At 40.8% G+C, this 16,632-nt stretch overlaps 1 long non-coding RNA gene across 1 annotated transcript; it reads left to right on the plus strand.

The window, feature by feature from the left end:
- Positions 1–1,605: 1,605 nt before the first annotated feature.
- On the plus strand, positions 1,606–2,752 carry LOC132872698 (uncharacterized). Its single transcript, XR_009651472.1, has 3 exons — positions 1,606–1,866; positions 1,993–2,058; positions 2,155–2,752. It is a non-coding gene; the product is annotated as an uncharacterized LOC132872698 (long non-coding RNA).
- Positions 2,753–16,632: the final 13,880 nt, after the last annotated feature.

Here is a 16,632-nt window from a genome sequence, read left to right on the forward strand (position 1 = left end):
GAGCCAAAATATGTAAAGTTGATTGGACTCCAGCTGGACAATCCCACAGCAGGACAGAGATTCCGCAAAAAGATCTTGGGTCCCTCAGACAATCTGGCCTATATTGAAAGGTCTGAGGAGAACCTGAGCAGCAAAAAAGGCGTTGTTCGTCGCCAGTTCCCCATGAAGTTGGCTTTTGCCTGTACGGCCCACAAAGTACAAGGCATGACGATGGCGTCGGCGGTTGTGTGCCTGAAACGCGTCTTCGAACCGGGCATGGCTTATGTAGCTCTAAGCCGCACAACTTCGCTGGGAGGTCTGACCGTCTGTGACTTCGACGAGAAGAAGATCTACGCCGACCCCGAGATCAAGATGGCTATGGAAAGTATGCCTCGAGCGTCTTTCCAGAGCTGTAGACCGTTGTTGAGTTTTCTTCAATCCGTGCAACAAACTCCAAAGGTTTTGACAATTGTCCACCACAACACGCAGGGTCTGCCATGTCACATGGTGGACCTGAGAGCGCATCACGAGCTCCAACGAGCGGATGTGCTTTGCCTTACAGAGACACATTTGTCGGGGTCTTCTGTAGCTGAAATTTTTCAATTGGAGGGGTATGCCATGTTCCCACGTAGCAGACAGCTGTCTTACAACAGCTGTGTGGACATGGCTAAAAAAGATGGAGGTGGAGTTGCAGTGTACTGCAGAGACTATGTGCAAGCAGAGCCTCGCAGGTACATGCAACAGGTCACGGATTTGGAGTTTGTTGTTGTTAAAATCAAGGCTCCGGTCAAAGTACTATTGGCGACGGTTTACAAACCGCCAAATTTTCAATTAGGAATCTTTCTCCAAAATTTGAAAAACCTCTTGGACTCATTGGCCATTTTAAATCACCAGCCCATTGTTGTTTGTGGCGATTTTAATGAGGATCTTCTTTCGAAAGGAAAAAAAAGCATCAAAGACTTATTTCAGTCCAGAGGTTACACTCAATTAATTAAAGAGTCCACCACCGAGAAGAACACACTGATTGACCACATTTATATTTCACATCCTGATAAGTGTCTTCAATCAGGTGTTCTCCAAACGTACTACAGTTACCACAGTCCGGTTTATTGTATTTTGACCGACTAAGCCTCTCTAGCCAACACATGATCCATAGAAAAGTTCGAGTTTCTGTATCCTGTAAGGTGTGTGTGTGTGTGTGTGTGTAATGCATATGTAGTTTCTAGGCACTCCTTGAGCCTGGTCAAGGAGTAGTTTATCGTCACTGTTATTGTACTCTCTCTGTAAAGTGTTAATTGACCTTAAATTTTTTTTTTGTAAAAAAAAAAAACCCTTCACATTGTTTCATTTTGTCATAACTTGTTTGCGTGGGCGTTTTTCTTAATTGTTTTTCATATACGTGTTTCAGGTCACTCATTCAGTTTGTTCAATGAGTGCTCAGCTTTTCAATTGTGTAGTTTTAAGTTATTGTTAAGACTAATCATTGTAGTGGCATGTGTTGGCTGGAAATGGTTGAGTCTTTTGTAAATGCAGTGTAATTGTATTTATTTATGTAATAAAGGGCTCCGCATTATCTTGTCATTTACTGAGCTGCTGAGAACGGCGGTCAATTTAAAATGTTATGGAATTGGCTTAGCTAATGTAATGTAATGTTATGTAATCTTGTATTGTAATGTTGCTTTATGTAAAATCAAGCTGAATGTCAACAAGGTCCATCACAAGGTAAGTATCTCTCTTCCTTTGAATTATTCACTCGCGTTTGAGTAATGTAACTAAATCCCCCTCCCTTTCTCTTCTTCAGGCTCTCTACTGTCCATGTTCAAAAGCAGGAGTATCTCACAGCAGAGTGAGGAGGAAATGAAGAGGACCACAGCTGATCTCGTGCCAGTGGGGACAGCAACCGATCACAAAAAAGCAAAGAAATATTTCATAACTTTTGAGCAATGTTTTAACACAATGCATTGAAACCTGTAACTTATGTCTTGTTGTTTTTTAATCTGGGAACATATGTAGGATGAAGACCTCCAGAAGACTATAGCAGCTCACTCTCCAGTGAAGACAGCAACCCAGCAGAAGAACGTAAGGGATATTTAGCATTGTATCTTCATTGATTTGTATATCAAACAACACTTTGAAAAGTGCACCTGACTAATGAATACTGTTTTAATGTTACAGGAAGAACAAGACTCAGGAAGAAGACCTCCAGAAGATCCCCCCCCCCCTTTTATCTTTAGTTTCCTGATTGGTTCGGTTGTCTTGTCTGCTTCTTAGATTAGTTCTCATTGTATTTAGTAGGGAGGATACACACCAGGTCCTAGGGCCTGTGATTAGTTGACCGGTAGTACCTAATCTGCTTTTTGTTGCTACAGTAATGCTTTTATGCCTGAGGACTACAGTTGACTTGTTAACTTGAGTGCAGTCCTAAAGTTTCCATCAATGAAACTGTCTTCATGTTAAACTGTTCATGTTGTTGTTGCCCAAATGAGGATGGGTTCCCTTTTGAGTCTGGTTCCTCTCGAGGTTTCTTCCTCATGTTGTTGTCTGAGGGAGTTTTTCCTTGCCACCGTCGCCACAGGCTTGCTCATTGGGGATAGATTAGTGACAAAATTAGCTCATGTTTTAAGTTGTTCAAATTCTGTAAAGCTGCTTTGCGACAATGTTTGTTAAAAGCGTTAGACTTATGTTGATTTTTGCTGACTCATCGGGTGTTTTTCAATGCCTTGGTTGTTTGCTTGTGTTTTATGGAAAAATAAACCAAATATCTGCTGCAAAATGTCTGTTTATGGTTGTTTTATTATTGCTTGCTAGGTATTAGCATGTTAGCTAGCTGTTAGCATCGTAGCCTCATAGTAAGTCACACATTCACACAGTACAGTACTCCTCCTGTGAAAGACAAAAAACCCACATGTATATTTGACCAGACAAATATTCAAATTTTAAATATTAACCAGTTAACTTATTGTTAAAAATAAATAAAAATCTCACCTGCTGCTGCGCCACGCTGGCCTGACCAGGAACCTGCGACTGGGAAAGTTCACATCACATATTTGATAGTCCTGGTAAGCTTTTATATTGGTAAAGTTGTTTATAGGACCATTTCTCAGTGTCTGTTTTTTTAATCAATAGTTTTTCAGTAATAACTTGATGTTTAACATCAATTTTGTAGCCTCATAGCAAGTCACACATTCACAGCTAGCTTGCATGAGTGACCAAATTGCTTCGCGCACTGCATCCTCTCACAATTTCCCCCGGGGAATTGTCCGGTCTAGTGTTATATTTGTTACTCTTCCTACGCAAATTTTGATTTCGAATAACTCAATAACCGTACGTCGCACACAGACAAACAATATATCAAAACGTGCGGATCGATCAGACTCGCTATGCTATTAGTTTTCTCTACAGATTACGATTTTTTCGCGACGTAGTCGCGAAAAAATCGCCCAAAAAAACCCCATTCATTTCTATGGAATTAATTGGAAAAAAAGCACTTTTTCAACGTTTTTCAAACGTCCGCTGCTCTGGCATGCTTTAACCTAGAGACGTGATTCAAACTCTAAAACGTAGGAAAACTTCTCCTCTGTGGATCTGGCATTCAACTTTTCTGCTAGGTTCTACACTTTCGGATCAGTCCCGGGTCAAACGCCATGTGGGTTCTGATAGAAAATCCGGCTTTTGAATGAGTGTCTATTGCGTTACACACCAGTGCGCCTCGTTAACTCAGAGTGTAGGCGGCTTCAAAAAAAAGATCAAAATTTCTCACTTAAACTGTGTTTTCATCCACAAATTTCACTCTACAGACATGATTTTCTCAAAAGTAGTAGGAAAACTTGTCCTGATTCACACAATGTGTCTACCTAAATGGTAGGATTTACGGTTTTTGAATGACAAGCGTCAAACTGAGGACAGTGCAGCTGACAGGCTTCATTGACATCCATTATAAACGTGATAGAAAAGTCACTCGTTTTTAAATCGCTCTAGTGTCGTTATTTTAAAGAGTACAAACAAAAAATACATCATTTTATTCAGGAGACCCTTCTAGCGCTCAGTGTGAAAGAATTTTGTGAATAGCTGCTTCCGTTGTCGAGTTATTTGTCATTGTTCGAGGCCTGGTCCTTCATAAAAAAAACAGTAGAAAACTCCAGCCCTTGTGTGTCAGCCTCACCTTAGCCGCCCACTTTATTAGGAACACTTCTGTTCGTACATACAAACTACAAACACTCTTCTTAGAGTTTAGAGTTTATTTTATTTTTAAACCGTGTTTTCAGCCACAAATTTCACTCTACAGACATGATTTTCTCAAAAGTAGTAGGAAAACTTGTCCTGATTCACACAATGTGTCTACCTAAACGGTAGGATTTACGGTTTTTGAATGACAAGCCTCAAAGTGAGGAGAGCACAGGTGAGCGGCCTCATTGACTCCCAGTATAAACGTTGCTGAAAAGTCACTCGTTTTTAACTCCCTGTAGCGTCCTCATTTTTAACAATACAAACAAAAAAATACATTATTTTATTCAGGAGACCCTTCTAGCGCTCACTGTGAAAGAATTTTGTGAATAGCTGCTTCCGTTGTCGAGTTATTTGTCATTGTTCGAGGCCTGGTCCTTCATAAAAAAAACAGTAGAAAACTCCAGCCCTTGTGTGTCAGCCTCACCTTAGCCGCCCACTTTATTAGGAACACTTCTGTTCGTACATACAAACTACAAACACTCTTCTTAGAGTTTAGAGTTTATTTTATTTTTAAAAGGGACAGTGCACAAATTAAACATTATCCTTGTGTTAAGGACAGATGTCTGTCCCAGGTTATAGCAGTACATGCTAATTTCCGCCTGTAGTCACTTTGGTCATACTCTTGAATAGGTCTTCTTCATGATGGCTGCTGTCTCGAGCACACACACGATCATTGCATTGAAACATCATTGCGGGTCACACATTCACGGCCAGCGAACATGCGTGAGCGAATTGCTTCGCGCACTGCATCCTCTCACAATTTCCCCCGGGGAATTGTCCGGTCTAGTGTTATATTTGTTACTCTTCCTACACAAATTTTGATTTCGAGTAACACAATAACCGTACGTCGCACACAGACAAACAATGTATCAAAACGTGCGGCTCGATCGGACTCGCTATGCTATTACTTTTCTCTATAGAATACGATTTTTTCGCGACGTAGTCGCGAAAAAATCGTCCAAAAAAACCCCATTCATTTCTATGGAATTAATTGAAAAAAAAGCACTTTTTCAACGTTTTTCAAACATCCGCTGCTCTGGCATGCTTTCACCTAGAGACGTGATTCAAACTCTAAAACGTAGGAAAACTTCTCCTCTGTGGATCTGGCATTCAACTTTTCTGCTAGGTTCTACATTTTCGGATCAGTCCCGGGTCAAACGCCATGTGGTTTCTGGGAGAAAATCCGGCTTTTGAATGGGTGTCTATTGCGTTACACACCAGTGGACCTCGTTAAGGTCAGAGTGGAGAGAGGTTCAAAAAAAAGGTCAAACTTTCTCGCTTAAACTCTGTTTTCAGCCACAAATTTCACTCTACAGACATGATTTTCTCAAAAGTAGTAGGAAAACTTGTCCTGATTCACACAATGTGTCTACCTAAACGATAGGATTTACGGTTTTTGAATGACAAGCCTCAAAGTGAGGAGAGCACAGGTGAGCGGCCTCATTGACTCCAATTATAAACGTTGCTGAAAAGTCACTCGTTTTTAACTCCCTGTAGCGTCCTCATTTTTAACAATACAGACAAAAAAATTACATCAGTCTATTCAGGAGACCCTTCTAGCGCTCAGTGTGAAAGAATTTTGTGAATAGCTGCTTCCGTTGTCGAGTTATTTGTCATTGTTCGAGGCCTGGTCCTTCATAAAAAAAACAGTAGAAAACTCCAGCCCTTGTGTGTCTTAGCCTCACCTTAGCCGCCCACTTTATTAGGAACACTTCTGTTCGTACATACAAACTACAAACACTCTTCTTAGAGTTTAGAGTTTATTTTATTTTTAAAAGGGACAGTGCACAAATTAAACATTATCCTTGTGGTAAGGACAGATGTCTGTCCCAGGTTATAGCAGTACATGCTAATTTCCGCCTGTAGTCACTTTGTTCATGCTCTTGAATAGCTCTTCTTCATGACGGCTGCTGTCTCAAGCACACACACAATCATTGCATTGAAACATCATTGCGGGTCACACGTTCACGGCCAGCGAACATGCGTGAGCGAATTGCTTCGCGCACTGCATCCTCTCACAATTTCCCCCGGGGAATTGTCCGGTCTAGTGTTATATTTGTTACTCTTCCTACACAAATTTTGATTTCGAGTAACACAATAACCGTACGTCGCACACAGACAAACAATGTATCAAAACGTGCGGCTCGATCGGACTCGCTATGCTATTACTTTTCTCTATAGAATACGATTTTTTCGCGACGTAGTCGCGAAAAAATCGTCCAAGAAAACCCCATTCATTTCTATGGAATTAATTGAAAAAAATGCACTTTTTCAACGTTTTTCAAACGTCCGCTGCTCTGGCATGCTTTAACCTAGAGACGTGATTCAAACTCTAAAACGTAGGAAAACTTCTCCTCTGTGGATCTGGCATTCAACTTTTCTGCAAGGTTCTACACTTTCGGATCAGTCCCGGGTCAAACGCCATGTGGTTTCTGGGAGAAAATCCGGCTTTTGAATGGGTGTCTATTGCGTTACACACCAGTGGACCTCGTTAAGGTCAGAGTGGAGAGAGGTTCAAAAAAAAGGTCAAACTTTCTCGCTTAAACTCTGTTTTCAGCCACAAATTTCACTCTACAGACATGATTTTCTCAAAAGTAGTAGGAAAACTTGTCCTGATTCACACAATGTGTCTACCTAAACGATATTATTTACGGTTTTCGAATGACAAGCCTCAAAGTGAGGAGAGCACAGGTGAGCGGCCTCATTGACTCCCAGTATAAACGTTGCTGAAAAGTCACTCGTTTTTAACTCCCTGTAGCGTCCTCATTTTTAACAATACAAACAAAAAAATACATCATTTTATTCAGGAGACCCTTCTAGCACTCAGTGTGAAAGAATTTTGTGAATAGCTGCTTCCGTTGTCGAGTTATTTGTCATTGTTCGAGGCCTGGTCCTTCATAAAAAAACAGTAGAAAACTCCAGCCCTTGTGTGTCAGCCTCACCTTAGCCGCCCACTTTATTAGGAACACTTCTGTTTGTACATACATACTACAAACACTCTTCTTAGTGTTTAGAGTTTATTTTATTTTTAAAAGGGACAGTGCACAAATTAAACATTATCCTTGTGGTAAGGACAGATGTCTGTCCCAGGTTATAGCAGTACATGCTAATTTCCGCCTGTAGTCACTTTGTTCATGCTCTTGAATAGCTCTTCTTCATGATGGCTGCTGTCTAGAGCACACACACAATCATTGCATTGAAACATCATTGCGGGTCACACATTCACGGCCAGCGAACATGCGTGAGCGAATTGCTTCGCGCACTGCATCCTCTCACAATTTCCCCCGGGGAATTGTCCGGTCTAGTTAGGATGCAGTGCTGCAGCACAGCAACCTATGGGCTCCCCTAGGGGAGCCCATAGGTTGCAGTGCAAAGCACTGCAACTATTGTTCTTCTACGTATTTCTTCTTCTTCTTATATTTATTATTATTCCTACGCAAATTTTGATTTCGAATAACTCAATAACTGTACGTCGCACACAGACAAACAATATATCAAAACGTGCGGCTCGATCGGACTCGCTATGCTATTACTTTTCTCTATAGATTGCCCAAAAAAACCCCATTCATTTCTATGGAATTAATTGAAAAAAAAGCACTTTTTCAACGTTTTTCAAACATCCGCTGCTCTGGCATGCTTTCACCTAGAGACGTGATTCAACCTCTAAAACGTAGGAAAACTTCTCCTCTGTGGATCTGGCATTAAACTTTTCTGCTAGGTTCTACACTTTCGGATCAGTCCCGGCTCAACCGCCATGTGGTTTCTGGGAGAAAATCCGGCTTTTGAATGGGTGTCTATTGCGTTACACACCAGTGAAGGTCATTATCTTAGAGTGTAGACAGTTTGAAAAAAAAGGTCAACCTTTCTCGCTTAAACTCTGTTTTCAGCCACAAATTTCACTCTACAGACATGATTTTCTCAAAAGTAGTAGGAAAACTTGTCCTGATTCACACAATGTGTCTACCTAAACAATAGGATTTACGGTTTTTGAATGACAAGCCTCAAAGTGAGGAGAGCACAGGTGAGCGGCCTCATTGACTCCCAGTATAAACGTTGCTGAAAAGTCACTCGTTTTTAACTCCCTGTAGCGTCCTCATTTTTAACAATACAAACAAAAAAATACATCATTTTATTCAGGAGACCCTTCTAGCGCTCACTGTGAAAGAATTTTGTGAATAGCTGCTTCCGTTGTCGAGTTATTTGTCATTGTTCGAGGCCTGGTCCATAGCAATTTACAGCAGACACCTGACATAATCTTGTGTGTGTTTCTTAACTCTCCTGTTCAGGCCCATCACCATGCCAATTGGGGCCAGTGACGGGGCAGAGGGAAAAGCTGTCTCAAGAACACACACATCATGCTCAAAATTTCAAACTTAAACTGTTTTCAGCCACAAATTTCACACTACAGACATAATTTTCTCAAAAGTAGTAGTCACACTTGTCCCAAAAAAAACCCATTCATTTCTATGGAATTAATTGGAAAAAAAGCACTTTTTCAACGTTTTTCAAACGTCCGCTGCTCTGGCATGCTTTAACCTAGAGACGTGATTCAAACTCTAAAACGTAGGAAAACTTCTCCTCTGTGGATCTGGCATTCAACTTTTCTGCAAGGTTCTACACTTTCGGATCAGTCCCGGGTCAAACGCCATGTGGTTTCTGGGAGAAAATCCGGCTTTTGAATGGGTGTCTATTGCGTTACACACCAGTGGACCTCGTTAAGGTCAGAGTGGAGAGAGGTTCAAAAAAAAGGTCAAACTTTCTCGCTTAAACTCTGTTTTCAGCCACAAATTTAACTCTACAGACATGATTTTCTCAAAAGTAGTAGGAAAACTTGTCCTGATTCACACAATGTGTCTACCTAAACGATAGGATTTACGGTTTTTGAATGACAAGCCTCAAAGTGAGGAGAGCACAGGTGAGCGGCCTCATTGACTCCCAGTATAAACGTTGCTGAAAAGTCACTCGTTTTTAACTCCCTGTAGCGTCCTCATTTTTAACAATACAAACAAAAAAAAACATCATTTTATTCAGGAGACCCTTCTAGCGCTCACTGTGAAAGAATTTTGTGAATAGCTGCTTCCGTTGTCGAGTTATTTGTCATTGTTCGAGGCCTGGTCCTTCATAAAAAAAAACAGTAGAAAACTCCAGCCCTTGTGTGTCAGCCTCACCTTAGCCGCCCACTTTATTAGGAACACTTCTGTTCGTACATACAAACTACAAACACTCTTCTTAGAGTTTAGAGTTTATTTTATTTTTAAAAGGGACAGTGCACAAATTAAACATTATCCTTGTAGGAAAACTTGTCCTGATTCACACAATGTGTCTACCTAAACGATAGGATTTACGGTTTTTGAATGACAAGCGTCAAACTGAGGACAGGGCAGCTGACAGGCTTCATTGAAACCCATTGTAAACATGAGAGAAAAGTCACTCGTTTTTAAATCGCTCTATTGTCGTTATTTTTAAGAGTACAAACAAAAAAATACATCATTTTATTCAGGAGACCCTTCTAGCGCTCACTGTGAAAGAATTTTGTGAATAGAAGCTTTCGTTGTCGAGTTATTTGTGATTGTTCGAGGCCTACTTCTTAGCAAAACACAGCAGAAACCTGACATAATCTTGTGTGTGTCTCTTAACTCTCCTGTTCAGGCCCGTCACCATGCCGATTGGGGCCAGTGACGGGGCAGAGGGAAAAGCTGTCTCAAGCACACACACATCATGCTCAAAATTTCAAACTTAAACTGTTTTCAGCCACAAATTTCACACTACAGACATAATTTTCTCAAAAGTAGTAGTCACACTTGTCCCAAAAAAAACCCATTCATTTCTATGGAATTAATTGGAAAAAAAAAGCACTTTTTCAAACATCCGCTGCTCTGTGAAACTGAGAAGAGATCAGCCGACAGGCCTCACCTTAGCCGCCCACTTTATTAGGAACACTTCTGTTCGTACATACAAACTACAAACACTCTTCTTAGAGTTTATTTTATTTTTAAAAGGGACAGTGCACAAATTAAACATTATCCTTGTGGTAAGGACAGATGTCTGTCCCAGGTTAAAGCAGTACATGCTAATTTCCGCCTGTAGTCACTTTGTTCATACTGTTGAATAGCTCTTCTTCATGATGGCTGCTGTCTCAAGCACACACACAATCATTGCATTGAAACGTCATTGCAGGTCACACGTTCACGGCCAGCGAACATGCGTGACCGAATTGCTTCGCGCACTGCATCCTCTCACAATTTCCCCCGGGGAATTGTCCGGTCTAGTTAGGATGCAGTGCTGCAGCACAGCAACCTATGGGCTCCCCTAGGGGAGCCCATAGGTTGCAGTGCAAAGCACTGCAACTATTGTTCTTCTACGTATTTCTTCTTCTTCTTATTATTCCTACGCAAATTTTGATTTCGAATAACTCAATAACCGTACGTCGCACACAGACAAACAATATATCAAAACGTGCGGCTCGATCGGACTCGCTATGCTATTACTTTTCTCTATAGAATACGATTTTTTCGCGACGTAGTCGCGAAAAAATCGCCCCAAAAAACCCCATTCATTTCTATGGAATTAATTGAAAAAAAAGCACTTTTTCAATGTTTTTCAAACATCCACTGCTCTGGCATGCTTTCACCTAGAGACATGATTCAAACTCTAAAACGTAGGAAAACTTCTCCTCTGTGGATCTGGCATTCAACTTTTCTGCTAGGTTTTACACTTTCGGATCAGGCCCGGTTCAAACGCCATGTGGTTTCTGGGAGAAAATCCGGCTTTTGAATGGGTGTCTATTGCGTTACACACCAGTGAGGGTCGTTAAACTTAGAGTGTAGGCGGCTTCAAAAAAAAGGTCAAACTTTCTCGCTTAAACTCCGTTTTCAGCCACAAATTTCACTCTACAGACATTATTTTCTCAAAAGTAGTAGGAAAACTTGTCCTGATTCACACAATGTGTCTACCTAAACGGTAGGATTTACGGTTTTTGAATGACAAGCCTCAAAGTGAGGAGAGCACAGGTGAGCAGCCTCATTGACTCCCAGTATAAATGTTGCTGAAAAGTCACTCGTTTTTAACTCCCTGTAGCGTCCTCATTTTTAACAATACAAACCAAAAAATACATCATTTTATTCAGGAGACCCTTCTAGCGCTCACTGTGAAAGAATTTTGTGAATAGCTGCTTCCGTTGTCGAGTTATTTGTCATTGTTCGAGGCCTGGTCCTTCATAAAAAAACAGTAGAAAACTCCAGCCCTTGATGTGTCAGCCTCACCTTAGCCGCCCACTTTATTAGGAACACTTCTGTTCGTACATACAAACTACAAACACTCTTCTTAGAGTATAGAGTTTATTTTATTTTTAAAAGGGACAGTGCACAAATTAAACATTATCCTTGTGTTAAGGACAGATGTCTGTCCCAGGTTATAGCAGTACATGCAAACAAACAGTACATTACTTTTCTCTATAGAATACGATTTTTTCGCGACGTAGTCGTGAAAAAATCGCCCCAAAAAACCCCATTCATTTCTATGGAATTAATTGAAAAAAAAGCACTTTTTCAACGTTTTTCAAACATCCGTTGCTCTGGCATGCTTTCACCTAGAGACATGATTCAAACTCTAAAACGTAGGAAAACTTCTCCTCTGTGGATCTGGCATTCAACTTTTCTGCTAGGTTTTACACTTTCGGATCAGTCCCGGTTCAAACGCCATGTGGTTTCTGGGAGAAAATCCGGCTTTTGAATGGGTGTCTATTGCGTTACACACCAGTGAGGGTCTTTAAGCTTAGAGTGTAGGCGGCTTCAAAAAAAAGCTCAAACTTTCTCGCTTAAACCGTGTTTTCCGCCACAAATTTCACTCTACAGACATGATTTTCTCAAAAGTAGTAGGAAAACTTGTCCTGATTCACACAATGTGTCTACCTAAACGATAGGATTTACGGTTTTTGAATGACAAGCCTCAAAGTGAGGAGAGCACAGGTGAGCGGCCTCATTGACTCCCAGTATAAACGTTGCTGAAAAGTCACTCGTTTTTAACTCCCTGTAGCGTCCTCATTTTTAACAATACAAACAAAAAAATACATCATTTTATTCAGGAAACCCATCTAGCGCTCACTGTGAAAGAATTTTGTGAATAGCTGCTTCCGTTGTCGAGTTATTTGTCATTGTTCGAGGCCTGGTCCTTCATAAAAAAAACAGTAGAAAACTCCAGCCCTTGTGTGTCAGCCTCACCTTAGCCGCCCACTTTATTAGGAACACTTCTGTTCGTACATACAAACTACAAACACTCTTCTTAGAGTTTAGAGTTTATTTTATTTTTAAAAGGGACAGTGCACAAATTAAACATTATCCTTGTAGGAAAACTTGTCCTGATTCACACAATGTGTCTACCTAAACGATAGGATTTACTGTTTTTGAATGACAAGCGTCAAACTGAGGACAGGGCAGCTGACAGGCTTCATTGAAACCCATTGTAAACATGAGAGAAAAGTCACTCGTTTTTAAATCGCTCTATTGTCGTTATTTTTAAGAGTACAAACAAAAAAATACATCATTTTATTCAGGAGACCCTTCTAGCGCTCACTGTGAAAGAATTTTGTGAATAGCTGCTTCCGTTGTCGAGTTATTTGTCATTGTTCGAGGCCTGGTCCTTCATAAAAAAAACAGTAGAAAACTCCAGCCCTTGTGTGTCAGCCTCACCTTAGCCGCCCACTTTATTAGGAACACTTCTGTTCGTACATACAAACTACAAACACTCTTCTTAGAGTTTAGAGTTTATTTTATTTTTAAAAGGGACAGTGCACAAATTAAACATTACCCTTGTGTTAAGGACAGATGTCTGTCCCAGGTTATAGCAGTACATGCTAATTTCCGCCTGTAGTCACTTTGGTCATACTCTTGAATAGGTCTTCTTCATGATGGCTGCTGTCTCGAGCACACACACGATCATTGCATTGAAACATCATTGCGGGTCACGCGTTCACGGCCAGCGAACATGCGTGAGCGAATTGCTTCGCGCACTGCATCCTCTCACAATTTCCCCCGGGGAATTGTCCGGTCTAGTTATTATTATTATTCCTACGCAAATTTTGATTTCGAATAACTCAATAACTGTACGTCGCACACAGACAAACAATATATCAAAACGTGCGGCTCGATCGGACTCGCTATGCTATTACTTTTCTCTATAGATTGCGATTTTTTCGCGACGTAGTCGCGAAAAAATCGCCCAAAAAAACCCCATTCATTTCTATGGAATTAATTGAAAAAAAAGCACTTTTTCAACGTTTTTCAAACATCCGCTGCTCTGGCATGCTTTCACCTAGAGACGTGATTCAACCTCTAAAACGTAGGAAAACTTCTCCTCTGTGGATCTGGCATTAAACTTTTCTGCTAGGTTCTACACTTTCGGATCAGTCCCGGCTCAACCGCCATGTGGTTTCTGGGAGAAAATCCGGCTTTTGAATGGGTGTCTATTGCGTTACACACCAGTGAAGGTCATTATCTTAGAGTGTAGACAGTTTGAAAAAAAAGGTCAAACTTTCTCGCTTAAACTCTGTTTTCAGCCACAAATTTCACTCTACAGACATGATTTTCTCAAAAGTAGTAGGAAAACTTGTCCTGATTCACACAATGTGTCTACCTAAACGATAGGATTTACGGTTTTTGAATGACAAGCCTCAAAGTGAGGAGAGCACAGGTGAGCGGCCTCATTGACTCCCAGTATAAACGTTGCTGAAAAGTCACTCGTTTTTAACTCCCTGTAGCGTCCTCATTTTTAACAATACAAACAAAAAAATACATCATTTTATTCAGGAGACCCTTCTAGCGCTCACTGTGAAAGAATTTTGTGAATAGCTGCTTCCGTTGTCGAGTTATTTGTCATTGTTCGAGGCCTGGTCCATAGCAATTTACAGCAGACACCTGACATAATCTTGTGTGTGTTTCTTAACTCTCCTGTTCAGGCCCATCACCATGCCAATTGGGGCCAGTGACGGGGCAGAGGGAAAAGCTGTCTCAAGAACACACACATCATGCTCAAAATTTCAAACTTAAACTGTTTTCAGCCACAAATTTCACACTACAGACATAATTTTCTCAAAAGTAGTAGTCACACTTGTCCCAAAAAAAACCCATTCATTTCTATGGAATTAATTGGAAAAAAAGCACTTTTTCAACGTTTTTCAAACGTCCGCTGCTCTGGCATGCTTTAACCTAGAGACGTGATTCAAACTCTAAAACGTAGGAAAACTTCTCCTCTGTGGATCTGGCATTCAACTTTTCTGCAAGGTTCTACACTTTCGGATCAGGCCCGGCTCAAACACGATGTGAGTTCTGGGAGAAAATCCGGCTTTTGAATGGGTGTCTATTGCGTTACACACCAGTGATGGTCGTTAATCTTAGAGTGTAGGCGGCTTCAAAAAAAAGCTCAAACTTTCTCTCTTAAACCGTGTTTTCAGCCACAAATTTCACTCTACAGACATGATTTTCTCAAAAGTAGTAGGAAAACTTGTCCTGATTCACACAATGTGTCTACCTAAACGATAGGATTTACGGTTTTCGAATGACAAGCCTCAAAGTGAGGAGAGCACAGGTGAGCGGCCTCATTGACTCCCAGTATAAACGTTGCTGAAAAGTCACTCGTTTTTAACTCCCTGTAGCGTCCTCATTTTTAACAATACAAACAAAAAAATACATCATTTTATTCAGGAGACCCTTCTAGCGCTCACTGTGAAAGAATTTTGTGAATAGCTGCTTCCGTTGTCGAGTTATTTGTCATTGTTCGAGGCCTGGTCCTTCATAAAAAAAACAGTAGAAAACTCCAGCCCTTGTGTGTCAGCCTCACCTTAGCCGCCCACATTATTAGGAACACTTCTGTTCGTACATACAAACTACAAACACTCTTCTTAGAGTTTAGAGTTTATTTTATTTTTAAACCGTGTTTTCAGCCACAAATTTCACTCTACAGACATGATTTTCTCAAAAGTAGTAGGAAAACTTGTCCTGATTCACACAATGTGTCTACCTAAACGATAGGATTTACGGTTTTTGAATGACAAGCCTCAAAGTGAGGAGAGCACAGGTGAGCGGCCTCATTGACTCCCAGTATAAACGTTGCTGAAAAGTCACTCGTTTTTAACTCCCTGTAGCGTCCTTATTTTTAACAATACAAACAAAAAAATACATCATTTTATTCAGGAGACCCTTCTAGCGCTCACTGTGAAAGAATTTTGTGAATAGCTGCTTCCGTTGTCGAGTTATTTGTCATTGTTCGAGGCCTGGTCCTTCATAAAAAAAAAACAGTAGAAAACTCCAGCCCTTGTGTGTCAGCCTCACCTTAGCCGCCCACTTTATTAGGAACACTTCTGTTCGTACATACAAACTACAAACACTCTTCTTAGAGTTTAGAGTTTATTTTATTTTTAAAAGGGACAGTGCACAAATTAAACATTATCCTTGTGTTAAGGACAGATGTCTGTCCCAGGTTATAGCAGTACATGCTAATTTCCGCCTGTAGTCACTTTGGTCATACTCTTGAATAGGTCTTCTTCATGATGGCTGCTGTCTCGAGCACACACACGATCATTGCATTGAAACATCATTGCGGGTCACACATTCACGGCCAGCGAACATGCGTGAGCGAATTGCTTCGCGCACTGCATCCTCTCACAATTTCCCCCGGGGAATTGTCCGGTCTAGTGTTATATTTGTTACTCTTCCTACACAAATTTTGATTTCGAGTAACACAATAACCGTACGTCGCACACAGACAAACAATGTATCAAAACGTGCGGCTTGATCGGACTCGCTATGCTATTACTTTTCTCTATAGAATACGATTTTTTCGCGACGTAGTCGCGAAAAAATCGTCCAAAAAAACCCCATTCATTTCTATGGAATTAATTGAAAAAAAAAGCACTTTTTCAACGTTTTTCAAACATCCGCTGCTCTGGCATGCTTTCACCTAGAGACGTGATTCAAACTCTAAAACGTAGGAAAACTTCTCCTCTGTGGATCTGGCCTTCAACTTTGCTGCTAGGTTCTACACTTTCAGATCAGTCCCGGCTCAAACGCCATGTTGGTTCCGGGAGAAAATCCGGCTTTTGAATGGGTGTCTATTGCGTTACACACCAGTGCACCTCGTTAACTCAGAGTGTAGGCGGCTTCAAAAAAAAAGCTCAAACTTTCTCATTTAAACTGTGTTTTCAGCCACAAATTTCACTCTACATACATGATTTTCTCAAAAGTAGTAGGAAAACTTGTCCTGATTCACACAATGTGTCTACCTAAACGATAGGATTTACGGTTTTTGAATGAGAAGCCTCAAACTGAGAAGAGGGCAGACGAGAGGCTTCATTGACACCTATTATAAACGGGACAGAAAAGTCACTCATATTTAACTTGCTCTAGTGTCGTCATTTTTAATACTACAGAGAAA

This window comes from Neoarius graeffei, chromosome 24 (assembly GCF_027579695.1).
Source record: "Neoarius graeffei isolate fNeoGra1 chromosome 24, fNeoGra1.pri, whole genome shotgun sequence".
Classification (NCBI taxonomy): Eukaryota; Metazoa; Chordata; class Actinopteri; order Siluriformes; family Ariidae; genus Neoarius; species Neoarius graeffei.